Source organism: Xenopus laevis, chromosome 9_10L, assembly GCF_017654675.1.
Source record: "Xenopus laevis strain J_2021 chromosome 9_10L, Xenopus_laevis_v10.1, whole genome shotgun sequence".
Classification (NCBI taxonomy): domain Eukaryota; kingdom Metazoa; phylum Chordata; class Amphibia; order Anura; family Pipidae; genus Xenopus; species Xenopus laevis.
The window spans coordinates 38,981,386-38,997,621 of NC_054387.1; the positions used below are offsets into that span (position 1 = coordinate 38,981,386).

A 16,236-nucleotide genomic window follows, 5' to 3' on the forward strand; every position below is an offset into this window, starting at 1 on the left:
GTGTGCTACAGTTACACAGAAGACTTTAGCTCTGATAATTCCTATTAAACATCTGGCTGAGCAGCAGCAATACGCATAAAAAGCAAAGGGGAAAACATGTTTCACATCACACACAAACTCCAACTCTCAAAACTATCTACAACTATTTAAGTAAGTAAACTGTATCACTCTCACCATAAAGAAATGTTTTTGCACCTTTAGATGAATACTCCTTTGTTTAAATCTCAAGGGATGCTTAGTTGCCATCAAGTACAAAATACTATTTAATTATTATTATTATTATTATTATAGAGAATCATTTTTAAAAACTAGAATTATTTGCTTAAAGGAGAACTAAACCCCCTGTACCAAGAAAGTCCCCCTTAACTGCCTGGCATTGCCCTCCCCTCTCCCCACACTGTGCATTAATAAAAAAAAAAACCTTAAAAAATATATGACCCTAAAATGCAGAGCAAGCGCAGCAGAGCTCCAGGGCACCATCATCCGCCACTTCCTCGGAAGATGCCCTGAAGCTCCGGTGCACTGCTCTGCATTTTAGGGTCAGGTTTTTTTTAAGGTTTTTTCTTTTCTTTACTAATGCACAGTGCCAGGTAGTCAAGGGGGCTTTTTTGGTGAGGGGGTTTAGTTCTCCTTGAAAGAAGGAAAGTCTAAACACTGGTGGTGCCAAATATCAGGAGAACCAGGAGAAGAACCAAAGGCCGGTGCAATTTTCTGCTAAAAGATAACCCACCAGAGTATCAGGTAAGTGATTATAATCACTGGGGGGGTGGGAGGTTGCCTAACATTTGGTAGCCCCAATGATTTAAACTTTCCTTCTCCTTTAAAATTGACTCTATGGAGGATGGCCTTCCCATAATTCTGAGCTTTCTGGATAACGGGTTTGCAGATGAGGTATCCATACTTGTATATTTCTGTTAATATAAAATGAAGAGGATTCCTGGTCATTGGGAAAGGTATGTGCAGGTGAAATCTAGCCGCTGAGTTGGGGAAGGCTACAGACATGTAAAGACGCATATTGCTATGTGTGCAGAGTTCAGTCAACGTTAGGATAAAACCCTCAGGGACTGAAAATGTGTTTTTGACGCATCCCACCCCCCTGACTTATAAATTGACTGCATGTAATCATTTTTAGAGTGGATACAGGGTACTTTGTCACCAAATACTGTAATTTGCCTGCTTTGTTTCCTTTTTTACCATAATTCTAATTATTGTCATGAAAAGTTTGCACATAGGTCAGTGCTGTGTGACTTTCTATGGCAAATAGTGGCCATTTGGTATCAGCAACGTGGAGGCAGCAACACAGTGATGCAGATTAATATTGGGGACACTAAGGGGCACATTTACTGAGGGTTGAATATCGAGGGTTAATTAACCCTCGATATTCGACCCTCAAAGTAAAATCCTTCGACTTTGATATTCGAAGTCGAAGGATTTACCGCAAAATTTTTAAATCCTTTGAATCAAACGATTCTAAGGATTTTAATCCATCGATCGAAGGATTTTCCTTCGATCAAAAAAAGCTTAGAAAACTTATGGGAAAGGTCCCCATAGGCTAACATTGTAGCTCGGTAGGTTTAAAGTGCCGAAGTAGGTATTTTTTTTTAAAGAGACAGTACTTCGACTATCGAATGGTCGAATAGTCGAACGATTTTTAGTTCGAATCGAAGCTGAAGGTCGAAGTACCCAAAAAAAATAGAAATTCGAAGTTTTTTTACTTCGAATCCTTCACTCGAGCTTAGTAAATGTGCCCCTAAAAGACACTAAGGGGCATATTTATTAGCAGTGGAGAAAAATATCACCGTTGATGTTGCCCATAGCAACCAATCAGATCTTTGCTTTTATTTTATAAATTGTAGGTTGAAATCTGAATGCAGATTGATTGCTATGGGCAACATCACCAGTGACGTTTTTCTCCAATGTTTAACACAGCATGATAAATAGGCCCTTATTTTGCCCAGGTGCAGCTACCAATAACAACCAATCATCAAAGAGCGTTTACTAGTCTCTTATTGGTTGCTGTAGGTTACTGCTCCTGAGGAAACCGAGTGCCTTTAATTAATTATATTGGGGAAAATGCTTAGGGTTTCCCTAAGCAAAATATTACAGGGCCAGAACTAGGGTTTGGCAGTTGAGTTGTGTATCAGATCACAATGACTGCTTCTGGGTCAGCTGATATCATCCCAAACCAATGGGATGCTTCAGAACAGACTTTAGTCTAAACTGACCAAATGCAGTCCGGTGGAGCTGATAAAACTGCTGTCATGCAGCTCCAACACAACAAGCAATTCATCGTTAAATGACCCATCCACATTTATGCCATAAATAAATAATGTACGTGGGATATAAGACTAACTGATATGACAGTTAATGAGATGTAGAAGTGGCCGCTCTATCATGGTAGTTCGCTAGCTTGAATTACCCTTGATGAAAAAGCATTTTTTGATAAATAATTTGTGTAATTTAACCTGATGATATGATGTGAATTTGCACCAATGCAAGCTTTTATTACATTGCTAAAGTCATCACATTTTTTTGCCTTGTAGTAAATATGCTCCCAGATATTATTTTATATATATATATTTTTTTAATCTAAAAACACTGGTAAATTGAGTTGTGAATAGACCTATAAACATCACAACCCTTACAGAGCCTGACACACATTAATGAGAAAAACCTATCGCTAGATTTTGCATTGACTACAATACGGTTTTTAAGTATCTGTCACTAAACTGTATTTGTCTCTCTATAAACAGTCCTTCAGCCTACAGTAAATTGTCAATGATACCTACACGTATTGTCCTATATTCACCATCTCTCCCTACTATACCTGCTATCCCACAGTCACACTCCCTTCCCAGAGACTAGTATCCCACTGTTACTATAGACACATCTCTCCTTACTATACCTGCTATCCCACAGTCACAGTCCCTTCCCAGAGACTATTATCCCACTGTTACTATAGGCACCATGTCTCCCTACTATACCTGCTATCCCACAGTCACACTCCCTTCCCAGAGACTATTATCCACTGCTACTATAGGCACCATCTCTCCCTACTATACCTGCTATCCCACAGTCCCTTCCCAGAGACTATTATCCCACTGTTACTATAGGCACCATCTCTCCCTACTATACCTGCTATCCCACAGCCACAGTCCCTTCCCAGAGACTATTTTCCCACTGTTACTATCGGCACCATGTCTCCCTACTATACCTGCTATCCCACAGTCACACTCCCTTCCCAGAGACTATTATCCACTGCTACTATAGGCACCATCTCTCCCTACTATACCTGCTATCCCACAGTCCCTTCCCAGAGACTATTATCCCACTGTTACTATAGGCACCATCTCTCCCTACTATACCTGCTATCCCACAGCCACAGTCCCTTCCCAGAGACTATTTTCCCACTGTTACTATCGGCACCATGTCTCCCTACTATACCTGCTATCCCACAGTCACAGTCCCTTCCCAGAGACTATTATCCCACTGTTACTATAGGCACCATCTCTCCCTACTATACCTGTTATCCCACAGTCATAGTCCCTTCCCAGAGACTATTATCCCACTGTTACTATAGGCACCATCTCTCCCTACTATACCTGCTATCCCACAGCCACAGTCCCTTCCCAGAGACTATTATCCCACTGTTACTATAGGCACCATCTCTCCCTACTATACCTGCTATCCCACAGCCACAGTCCCTTCCCAGAGACTATTATCTCACTGTTACTATAGGCACCATCTCTCCCTACTATACCTGCTATCCCACAGTCACAGTCTCTTCCCAGAGACTATTATCCCACTGCTACTATAGGCACCATCTCTCCCTACTATACCTGCTATCCCACAGTCATAGTCCCTTCCCAGAGACTATTATCCCACTGTTACTATAGGCACCATCTCTCCCTACTATACCTGCTATCCCACAGCCACAGTCCCTTACCAGAGACTATTATCCCACTGTTACTATAGGCACCATCTCTCCCTACTATACCTGCTATCCCATAGCCACAGTCCCTTCCCAGAGACTATTATCCCACTGTTACTATAGGCACCATCTCTCCCTACTATACCTGCTATCCCACAGTCACAGTCCCTTCCCAGAGACTATTATCCCCACTGTTACTATTGGTGGTTCTGCCTGCCCAGTCAAGAGGTATTATTTAGGTCATTGCTGAACTTTGTAGCTTTAACCTATACTCTATAGGGCCCAAGGCAGTGGATCGTTATTGGACCCTCCAAAGACCACTTTATTAAACTGCTGTGCATTTCTGGGTTCAGCCGGGTGAGGAAGAATCAAACTGATATATATAACATTAATGCCCTATTTATCCACACTGGTAAAAGCTCCTTTATTTGCAAACAGACATTCTATGGTTCCATAACAGCAGATTACAAAGAGGCCTTTCAGTCCCTCTTGCTCTTTCCTAAATATGTATCTAGATTATGAACACTCCCTTATCTGCTCAGTCAAAAACCTTTCAACTTCTCTCAATATCCCTCACGCGCAAATCACGCCTCTTACTGTCACATACCCAGCGTCACACAGACATACCAATGGATTATATATTTTCCCCAGGGTAGGGGAGGGGGGAGTTTAAACATGGCTGCTGTTATGTATGGGGCTTGTGACATAAGCTTGAAGGCAGATGACACAAAAAAGAACATTTTATCATACAATAACCCAAACAGTGTGGCATCCGGTTTCCCAAAGCATGCTCAAAGTGGTTTAAAATGTTAATATTTACATTTGTGTTACTTTGCAACAAAACAAATACTGATGAATCTTAAATATACACAGCGTATTTGGCAACAGAGAGAGGGAATAAAATCTAATATATATATATATATATATATATATATATATATATATATATATATATATATATATATATATATATATATATATAATATATTGAAACCAATATGTATTAAAGGGGCAAATGGAGTAGTGGGGGTGATACATATAGTACAGTGAGGTGAAAATAGCAGGGAAAAATGCCAGCAGTACCCCTTTACCCAGAGCTGCAGCCCTTCAATTGCTGCTCAAGTACAACTCCCAGCAACCACCAAAGAAGGGGTGATAGGGGTGTGGGAGTTGCAGCAGAAGGGCCATGGGTTTCACTGTCCCCAATTTGATATGATCAGCAGGGCTAAGGGGCCCACCACTACTAAAGGGGACCCTGTTATACATAAAGAATAAGGTATAAAATGTAATTTTTCATACCATACAATCCTGCCTATAGTAGCTGCAGAGGGGGAGGAGAGGAAGTATAAACCTTATGTAGGCTAATCTAGAGGATTATCCTTATACCAGCAAATATTTACAGAAAAAAATGGATATTATAGGTACAAGGCATAGAATTGTATGTTTTATATAGTAACAAAAAAAAAAAAAATGACTGCAAAAAAAAACACACACAAGATGTAGGAACAATATACTTATGTAATAATATACAGTATTAACCCTTGTAGTAGTGATAGTAATTACACAAAAAGCCCTGTATCAGCCCAATTCATCTGGTGGAGTAAATGATGCTTGAGGGGCAAGAGGAGGGTTACAGTGATTTTTTTTGTGAATCCCCATAACACATCTGGAGCTGAGATCTAAAAAAAATGGAAGATCTATTTTGCATGGGTGAATTTTTCCAGATACATTAATCCTGATTTGGGGTTATGCAATGCATTTCATGCTGTATCACACACATACACACACCCTGTGCTCAGAGGAAATCATCCTTAGATTACAAAGGGAGTGGTAGGGAGGCTACATATGTGTTGTGTGCAGACTGCTCATTGTACAGACATAGGTGTGAGTGTGTGTGTGTGTGTTTGTACATACTATAGGCAGGGCATTGCTGTACACAGGTGAATGTAGATGCTGGTATGACAATACAGTAGGGTGTGGATAGTATGAGGACAGTGTGCAGCTCACATGGTTACACAGGAGAAGGGCAGGCACTGATTTGTGTGCTACCTACACAAGCCTAAAATGAGACACACCAGGCAGGATTGTGCAAGTGGGTGACATGGGCAGGGAGTGGGTGACATGGACCAGGAGCAAGGAGTGGGTGACATGAAGCAAGGAGTTGGAGCAGGGAGTGGGTGACGGAGAAGGGAGTGGGTGACATGGAGCAGAAGCAGGGAGTGGGTGATATGGAGCAGGGAGTGGGTGACAGATGTGTGGATACTGCAGGCACAGACAGATGTGTGCAGGGTCTGAGGTGAGGGTGGAGGAGACAGAGCATTGACTGGGGGGAGCTGGAATAAACCCCACTTTCGTTTTCCCGTTTAACCCTACTGGGCCTGCGACAAACTGTACGGCAATGGGTTAAGCAGAGAGGTTGGCAGCCAATGGCCGGCACTGTGCCAGGGGTTAATTAACCATACTCCCCCTTCCCCCCTACATCGTCCAGACAGCAGCAGTCTCTTACCTGTCAGCAGCGAGATTCCAGGGGGAAATGGGTTCCCCTCAAGCAGCCATAGAGATCCTCCAGGGCAACTCCACAGGCAGCGACGGCTGAGGGGGGCGCAATGTAATGGGCAGCAGAATGGGAGGAGGGTATTCTGCAGCCAATGCCTCCCGACCCCCCTCTTTTCTTACAAAATGAAAGGGGAGAGGGTGGAAGGAGGGAAGGAGGGAGGGAGTGGTGCGGCTGCGGGTTCTGCCACTGCAAAGGTAACGCTTGTACGAGAGTCTGTGCAGGAAAACAAGGAGGCTGGGACTGGCACACGGGGCGACAGAAGGGGAGAGAGTGAGGTAGGGAGGGGGAGAGGGGGAGGCAGGAGGCCGGTCTCACTACATGGGAATCCAACCTTTTTTTTTTTTAATATTTTTTCTCTTTTGCTCGAGTGAAGTAGATGTGAGAAATGCCCCACCTAGTGTGTGTGTGTGGGATCAGCGTGTAGTTACACCCCCACCCCCACTCCTGATACAGCCACATGCACAGCGAGCCGGCGCGCCGGGGGTTAAACAGCAGCCTCATCTGGATCCAGCGACTCACAATGACTGCAATCAGGAGAATGGGCTCTGCAGCGGGGGTCGGGGCGCGCATGTGTCATTAGTGTGTGCGGCTGGGGGGTCGCCTCCTGCCATGAATATGCCATGCTGACAATTGTGCAACACACATGCATTGGGGGATCAGCTCTGCCATATGCTTGCACTGCATGCGCTCCTGGGATGTGACATTATATACATGCAATGTATCTGACATTATACACATGGAATGTATGCACTGGGGCCTGCTCTTTATACATATGCACTGCATGCATTGGGGAGCATGTTTATTGCATGCACCTTCTGGTGACACATTAGAAATCACGGGCCCCTACAACAACATTTTTGGGGCCCCACCCTTCAACAACATTTTTGGGGCCCGTGGGCCCACCCCTCCAGACCCCGCCCACTTCACAGTTAAAGGGTGGTTCACCTTCAGTTTAACATTTAGTATGTTACAGAATGGCCAAGTCTTCATTATTTATTTATTATAGTTTTTTAATTATTTGCCTTCTTCTCCTGACTCTTTCTAGCTTTCAAAAGGGGGTCACTGACCCCATCTAAAAACAAATCCTCTCTAAAGCTACACATTTATTGTTATTGCTATGTTTTATTACCAATCTTTCTGTTCCGTCCCTCCCCTATTAATGTTCCATAGTCTCCTTCAAATCAATGCACGGTTGCTGGGGTAATTTGGACCCTAGCAACCAGATTGCTGACACTGCAAACTGGAGAGTTGCTGAATAAAAATCTAAATAACTCAAATAATAAAAAATGAAACCACAAATAATAAAAAATGAAAACCAACTGCAAATTTTCTCACAATATCACTCTCTATGTCTAAAAGTTAACTCAAAGGTGAACAACCCCTTTAAAAGACCACACAGACATCAGCGCTAAAAAAGTAACCCCCCCCCACACACAAGTTATAAAACGCTTTTGATGGTCAGGTCAGGTTTTTAAAAAAAAGCATTGGTGCCAGGGCCCCCCTTACAAGTAAAATAAATTGGGGCCCCAAAAAAAAGATTTTTTTTTAAAAACATTGGCGCCAGGGCCCTCCTTACAAGTTGAAAAAAATTGGGGCCCCAAAAATTTCTTTTTAAAAAAAACATTGGCACCAGGGCCCCCCTTACAAGATAAAAAAAAATTGGGGCCCCCAAAATTTTTAAAAAAAATAAAATATATTGGTGGCAGGGGCCTATAGAATATTAAAATAAAACATTGGTGGCCAGCGGATTAAAAAAAAACACACACACACAAATTGGTGTTCAGTAGAATTGAACTCGTGGCTTCAGGACTTCAACTTCGCCTCCTTTCGTGACTTTTCGCCGCTTCGGGACTTCAATTCTGGCTGTTTTCGTGACTTTGGATCTTTTTGCCGCTTCAGGACTTAAATTTCGGCTGTTTTTGTGACTTCGGGTCTTTTCGGCGCTTCGGGAGTTCGGCTTTTCGGCCGGGCCCGGGACACTTGTCCCCCCTGTCCCCCCCTGATGGCGGCCCTGGTGGCACACACATATTCCCTCAATTGCAAATATTGATTATTTTTTTAGTAACCAGTATTAAGTTGGCAAACATGCCTTAAGTTTTTTGTTCATATTTCTGAGGGAGACCTCTTGTATCAGGAATAATCAGCCTACAGCTGTCTGTAACTGTAGTCAGAATAGAACTCCCAGCATCCCCTGACAGCCTTCAGCAGCAGCCAGATGATGCAGATGAAGCAAGAGCTACATTCATTTCAAATGTTCTGGTGCATCAATCTATATATTTCATGATTTTACAAAAGCTACTGAATGCTATCGTAATCATTGCTGTCTGGTTCATTTTAACATATGAATGAATCCATAATGGCGACTGTAGTTCTCAAATGATGGTAGTAGCTGTAAGTCAGCAAAAGCCAGAGGCGTGGAGGTCAAACACTTATAACCTGATACATTTGAGCTTTCAGATTTTTACAGAAACATCAAATCCAGGATTCGGTTCAGGATTCAGCCAGGAATCGGCCTTTGTCAGCAGGATTCAGATTCAGCCGAATCCTTGTGCCTGGGCGAACTGAATCCGAAAACGAATTTGCATGCGCAAATCGGGGACGGTAAGGGAAATCACGTGACTTATTGACACAAAACAAGGAAGTAAAATATTTTTTCCACTTTTTCCTTTCCTGACCCTAATTTGCATATGCAAATGCAATTTAGGGTTCGGTTGCTGAATCTTTCATGAATAGTGGATTCGTGCATCCCTACTGATTTTTCAATAAATGAGTGATGTCACAATTGTTACCTAATATTGCAGTAATCATCAGTACTTACAATCATTATTACTACAACAGTATTGTACAGTAGAACTAAAGAGAACATACTTCCCAACATTTCGGAAATAGAAAGAAGGAGAAAAACATTTGCATTTGACCATGCTCATTTTTGTGGCCACACACCCCTAATTGCCATGTTCATTTTACAAAACGTATCAGGTTATGAAAGTATGAACACATTTCTGTGGTTTTTATGTGTTATAATAGTTTTGCTAATGAAGGTGAATTGCCCTTTAAACTGCAAGTCACAGTGGGGCAAAGTGGGGCGTGAATACGCCAGCGTAGCGCATTTTCGTTAATTCGCCGATTCACTAACGGACGCTGGCGTAAATTCGCTAGTGTTACTTCGCACCCTTACGCCTGGCGAATTTGCGCAACGGACATAACTAAGCAAATTCACTAACGCGCAAATTATTCTGAATGCTACCTTTTACGCCAGACTTCCTTCGCCACCTCAGACCAATAGAGTAGATAGGGATTGCTTCAAAAAAAGTTAAACATTTTTCTAAGTCCCAAAAAACGCTGGCGTTTTTTCATGTGTTATCGGTGATAGGCTGAAAAAGATCGAAAAAATTTTTGGGGCTACCCTCCTTCCCCCCTACATTTCCTAACTCATGGCACCTTAACTATACAGTGGGCACATGTGTAGTGCTGCTACATATACCTCCATTGTAACTTCAATTTGGCGCCGTATGCAAATTAACCATCGCTAGCGTAACTTTGCTTGGCGAATTAACGCTAGCGCAACTTCGCAACCTTACGCTTCCCCTGAGCGCAACTTTGGATTTTAATGAATTTGCGTAGCGCTGGCGAAAATACACCTGGCGAAGCGGACGCTGGCGCAATAACGAATCTTAGTGAATGTCCCACAGTGTCCCCAAGAAACACGCGCAGTGGCGGAACTACCTGGGGAGCAGGGGGTGCGAGCGGACCAGGGCCCGCACCCCCTTAGGGCCCCCCGGCAGCCCGCGCCACTGAAATGCGGGCTGAAAATACGCATACAGAGGGGGGCGCGGGGCCGGGCTGCGCATCACGCACCAGGGCCCGCCCCCTCTAGTTACGTTACTGAACACACGTATCTTAAATTGTTACAATTCTTTATTTATTTATTTTAAATTGTTACAAATGTATCTAAGTGCAGCTGCCACGTATTCTGTGCTCTCTGCCAAAAGCCAATTAAGTTTTCGAAAATTTGTATATTTTTTATGGCCGTTCAGTGAAGGAGATCTAAGAGAAAGCAGTATATTTATCAAAGAGTGAAGTTAGAGATCGCCACAGTCCGCTAGCGTGAATTTACCACCTCTCTCCATTAATTTTGTGTGATTTTTAAAGGCGTATTTATCAAATGGCGAACTTTCACTTTTACCCTTTGATAAAAATGCCTTTAAAAATCCCATAGAAATGAATGGAGAGAAGCGGGAATTTCACTCTAGTGGACTGTGGTGTTCTCTAACTTCACTCTTTGATAAATATACCCCAAAGTCGGACATTTGAATAACAATCTGGGACTTCCATTTGAGCTGTCAAAATCGGGACTGTTACGCTAAAAACAGGACAGTTGGGAGGTGTGAATAAATAAAAAAACTCAAATTGTTCCCAAATATTCCTCTAGCAATTACCTACAAATGCTAGTGTAGTCGCTTGCTAGGCAATTTTAGTTGGCAACACAGACTGCAATATTTCCAACTAACAGTAGTCTGATTGTATCCATGCTTGATGGTGATTGCCCTTGATATGAACTGATCATTGATTCTGAGTAATTGCTCCCACTTCTTGGGATGGGGTCGATTTAGTTTGGGAGTCAGAAGGGGCAACCAGTGGCTGTCAGGAGGGCCCTTGTTGTTGCAGCCCCAGTGAGCCCCCAGTGCTCCAGTCCGACACTCTATAAATGATCAGATAGACGTGTTCCAGCTGATTAAAGGAAGACTCTGCCAATTCATAATGGCCACACGTAAATAAAATGCACACACACCCTCTGCCTGTTCCATGACTTTGTTTTTTCATACACTTCTGTGTTCCCCACATTGTGCCTGCTACGTGTTATTTGTATAACCCATCTCAAGCGTCTCCCAGAATCAAGCTCTTCCTTCTGTAAACATCAGGGGAATGTCTGACACTTGTCTTTTCATTTCCGGTTGTGTGACTGTCAGTGCTGTGGCCGAATGAATCCGTGTGGAACAGGAGGTGGTGTATGTACACAGTCTATGCACAATTGAGCACTGTTTATTCACGTGTGTCTGGGATTCTACAGGTAGCTAGCTATGATGGGCCATATCACAAAAAAATGGAATAAAGGCAGAGCTAACAGTAGGGTGAGACAATCCCAGGCCCCACAGAGTAACATATGTAGGCGCAGTGGGAAAAAAAAATATTTAATCACACAAATTAAAGGTTTGCAGTTCCTCTATTATATCTATTAATTGATATATTCAATGGATAAGTTTACTTTGCCCTAGTTACACCTCATTATCATTTACAATGCCCCATGGAAAGTGGGAAAAAAAGAATGCAATCGTCTATTTGACTTAGGGATGCACCGAATCCACTATTTTGGATTCGGCCGAACCCCCGAATCCTTCGTGAAAGATTCGGCCGAATACCGAACCGAATCCGAACCCTAATTTGCATATGCAAATTAGGGGTTAAAAGGGGAAAATATTTTTTACTTCCTTGTTTTGTGACAAAAAGTCACGCGATTTCCCTCCCCGCCCCTAATTTGCATATGCAAATTCGGTTCGGCCGGGCAGAAGGATTCGGCCGAATCCGAATCCTGCTGAAAAAGGCCGAATCCTGGCCGAATCCCGAACCAAAACCTGGATTCGGTGCATCCCTAATTTGACTACTGCATGGGGCGTTGTGCAAATAGACGCAGGCCTATGTGCTCCGTTTCAGAGCTCAGAGACCGGAAGAATGCCGACTACATGCTCACTTGTATTATAAGTGATAATGTACCCCCTACTGTAAATGATAAGGATATTAGAAGTCACTAAGGTGTTTTGTGACCATATAAAGGCACCAGGAACTAGGAGCGTAACCATACGCTGTCACCCCGATCCCTCTATGTGCGCAGTCGTTCTGGCGCGCACGTACACAATCAGGTGCGCGCGCACGTACACAATCAGGTGCGCGCGCACATACACAATCAGACGTGCGCGCACATACACAATCAGGCGCGCGCACACAGGGGGTAGCTGGCTGGCCAGCGGGGTTGCCTAGGGCGCCCGGCTGGCTTGGCTCAGCCCTGAAAGGCACAAGGCTGCAGGTTGAGTTATACAGGGAACTCTGAGTATCACTTGTGTATTATAAGGGATAATGCACCCCCTACTGTAAATTATAAGGATATTAGAAGTCACTGAGGGGGTTCTGAGACCATATAAAGGTACAAGGCTGCAGGTTGAGTTATATGGAACTCTGAGTATGTTTCATGTACTATAAGGGCCCAGACCTGCTCCCTGTCACTGACAGAGCCTTTGCTCCACCCCACCACATTTTTCAATTAACACGCATTGGCCAGGGGAAGGGGGAAAGAGGGGGATTTGCTCCGGGGCCGATGCGGGTGGCGAACAGGGGGTTCGTGGCCCTGATGTGGCAGCCCTGGTGGGTCCAGACCCCCCCCCCAGTCCGATGCTGCTCCTGCTGTAAATGATAAGGATATTAGAAGTCACTGACCGGTTCTGTGGCTAAATAAAGGCACAAGGCTGCAGGCTGTGTTATACAGGGAACTCTGAGTATCACTCATGTATTATAAGGTATTATAATGTACCCCCTACTGTAAATTATAAGGGTATTACAAGTCACTGACAAGTATGGTGACCCTATAAAAGCATGAGGCTAAAGGCCAAGTGCTTTCATATGGATAATGGAATTTCATAAATATGAATATCAGGGTCCTTGTGAACAGTTTGATCCCCAGTTTACAGGGCCCGAATTAGGGGTATTCAGAAGAGACACTTGCCTAGATTAGACTCCTGCACTTCCTGATTCCTGATGGTCAGCGGGTCGCGGGTCCGGGTTGCAGATAAGGTACTTGCAGGTCAGGGTCCAGTACGGGTTCCATAAAAAGGGCCTGCACAGGACTCTAGCCTAGGGCACAATGATAGGGGGTTGCTTGGCAGGTACTTATTAAAGAGTCTTCTGCCTACCCCTAGTCCGTATTCACTCCTCACAGCCCTCTGTCAGTCTCCTCCTGGACTTCTTGAAGTTCAGCCACAAATTATCTATTGAATTGAGATCTGGCCATTCCATTCTTTGCTGAAAGAAAACACCTCTCACACAGTTTCTCTCAGACTGCAGAACCTCTGCCCTCACAAACCTTTCAGGCCTGCTGCAGAAAAGTAAAGTTATCCCTACAGCGTGGCTTACACATTTGTAATTGCAGATAAGGAGCTCATATACCTGAATATCTGCTCGTTTGATGAGGTTGCTTTAGTCTCTGGGCCAAAAAGCTCAATTTGGTCCTATCAGACTAGTGAACCTGCTTCCAACTGCCTTCAGAGTCTCAAAATGCCTGCTGGCAAACTGATAGTGAGATGTCCTTTGAGGTTTGAGTTAATAGTGACTTTCTGTGCAATAAAGCTGTGACTGGTGAAGCACCTGGGTAACAGTTATATGCATGATCTCTTCAATCTATGCCATTGAGGATTGTAAATCATTCAGAGTTGTCAAAGTTCTCTTGGTTGACTCCCTCACTAGTCTTCTTGCACAGTCACTGACTTTTGGTGGACAGTCTGTTCTTGTCAGATTTCCAGCCGTGCCATATTCTTTCCATTTGTTATGATTGATGAAAATGTAATACCAAAGCATACTGACTGGCTTGAAAATGTTCTTGTATCCAACCATTTACTTGTGCTTTTCATTCACCTTTTCACTGAGTTGCTTGAAATGTTCTTTTCCCTTGTGGTGTAGGTTGTGCCACAATACCGACCACCAGCACCTGTCAGTGTGCACATGGGGCTGATTTTGGTACGAAAATACATTGTTTAGCATTGTTTAGCATTTACACACCAAGATCCGTCACGTGTGCACTGATGGGCTGATGCCACTGCGCATACTCCAGGGCTTGGACAGGAGCAGATTGGTCAGTGGAGAAAATGCGACATGTGCCACTAACCTTTGGGGGTGGATACTTTTTTAAAGGATGCAGTCAATAAAAAATACAAAATGGGGAAAACATGTCTATATATTTAACTGCAAAGTTAGAGTTTTTTTAATGAGATATCTTACCTCTCATTTCTTGAATTCAGTATGCACACGATTACCAAAGTATATGGCATGTAAAGACACAAAAATGTAAATAATGCATCCCACTGATAAATTGCTACTGCAGAACTAGCACACTGCCTGTATGTTAAGTGTAATAAGAACCCTTAACATTAAGTTGACCCCATAATAAACAATATATGTTTGGAAAGTACAGGTACAAGATGCAGTTATGCAGTGTGATTAGCAGGCCCAGATTTGTGGAAAGGCCACAAAGGCCCGGGCCAAGGGCGCAGGATTTTATGGGGTGGCATGCTGCCCAACCACACCCACATTGGTTCAGAAACACTAGAGATAAGATTGTTTTTTAAATTTCCCGTGCACCAATCCCCATTGCTCCAGTCCCGATGACAAAAATTTGCCCAAATATAGGGGAGGGGACTGGGGCGACGAATGCCAGTGGGCCTAGGGGCGACCACTATGTAAATCCAGCCCTGGTGATTAGTACTAATGCTAGCGACATTGGGCAGTAACACACTTTTTAAGCAAAAAAAAAACAAAAACAGACAAGCAAAAAATATGATTTATTTTTGTGTAAGTGTGCATAAGCCCTTTTTATCTTGCACTAAGATAAGGATCTTGGTGCAAGCAGACAGAAGTTACTAGAGGGCTACTGGAACAAGGGGATTGTCATTATGTAGCCCGAATTGGCAGGGGTTGTACAGGGAGATGTAGTAAGAAATAAGTGGTTTCCATGTGGCTGCTGTTTTCTCTACTCTCCGGGTATTCATGCCCCAGGCACATATAAAAAGCTATAAAAAGCTGCTGATCTGTTTCTGCACCTGGAGGAGCTTCATATTACAGAATCTACAATCTATGGAATGCAGGTCTCTTTGTCCATGTTAGAGTATATGATCTGTGCCACTTACAGGGTAAAATTCATCATGTGGCTACCACAGATTGACTGTGGCCAGACTGACTGCCGATTGTAGTACCATTGCTACACTTGCTAGAGCAATTTGCTACAATGAAGCTCAAAAATGTTTACAACCGCATGTCTAGTGCATTATTGCTACCTCATAACCTATAATGGTTAGGCCACACTGGGTGTTTTGGGGAGATTTGGTCGCCTGGCGACTAATCGCCTCGTCTTTGCAGCAATCAGTCTCCCCAAATGCCTTCCTGACTCTGCGCCGACTAAAATGAAAAAACACCGGTGCTAATCAAACGCAGCGATTCGTTTTATTAATTTTCCTGGTCAGGCAACTTCGGGCGACTTCGGAAAACTAATCGCCGCATGTGATTAGCGCCGGCGTTTTTCATTATAGCCGGCGCAGAGTCAGGGAAGGCGTTTGGGAACCAAATCTCCCCAAAACGCCCAGTGTGGCCTTACCCTAAAAGCCAGCTACAAATGAAACTCATGATGCTAAAAGTTGTATTTACATTAATTATAATAGTTTCGGTTGTATGCCTAGTGGCAGCTACCACTGGAAATTGCCGTGCTACGGACCTTGTCCTACCCAATAAACATATCTTCAGACAGTGTTGCCAAATCTGCTGTGTTTTTAGTGCTCCATAAGCAGTCAGGTCTGTATTCTTGAGCTGCTCTAGCTCCAGTAACACAGTGGTTTAGACAACAATGCCATCTCCACAATATTGTTTCCTGGTGTTAGCAGGGCCGGATTTACATAGTGGGCGCCCCTAGGCCCACTACCATTCGTCACCCCTG

At 43.6% G+C, this 16,236-nt stretch overlaps 1 protein-coding gene across 4 annotated transcripts in view; it reads right to left on the bottom strand.

The window, feature by feature from the left end:
• The window catches only part of LOC108704607 (band 4.1-like protein 1), a 61,224-nt gene extending 54,275 nt beyond the window's left edge, over positions 1-6,949 (bottom strand). Inside the window, exon 1 of one of the 4 annotated variants that reach the window (XM_018241237.2) lies at positions 6,438-6,949. The gene's annotated coding sequence lies outside the window, so the exon portion shown is untranslated. The remainder of the gene's footprint in view (positions 1-6,437) is intronic. The other 3 variants (XM_041576951.1, XM_018241235.2, XM_018241236.2) reach the window with 3 other exon arrangements.
• Between the last annotated feature and the right edge of the window lie 9,287 nt (positions 6,950-16,236).